Source organism: Penaeus monodon, chromosome 20, assembly GCF_015228065.2.
Source record: "Penaeus monodon isolate SGIC_2016 chromosome 20, NSTDA_Pmon_1, whole genome shotgun sequence".
NCBI classification, from domain to species: domain Eukaryota; kingdom Metazoa; phylum Arthropoda; class Malacostraca; order Decapoda; family Penaeidae; genus Penaeus; species Penaeus monodon.
Genome location: NC_051405.1, coordinates 33,299,788 through 33,300,061, shown reverse-complemented (window position 1 = coordinate 33,300,061; position 274 = coordinate 33,299,788).

The window sequence follows — 274 nt, the reverse complement described above, 5'->3', positions numbered from 1 at the left end:
ATCTGTCACTTTGTATTATCTGTCTACTTTTATCTATTAAAAATCGTTTATTTTTTATTTCTTTCCTCCCCCTTTTTAGGGGTCTTATAAAGCTTTTTTTCATTTTTTGGGGGGAAAACTAAAATTTTGTTTTATACGTATACTAAAATTATTTATTCCGTCTTTTCTATTTTTAAATAAAGGGCTGGGAGCTTTATCGGCCCTTGGCTTTTTGAAAAAACTTTTTGCTTTTTTAAAATGTTTTTTATCCCAAAAATTTTAACAATTTTTCGGG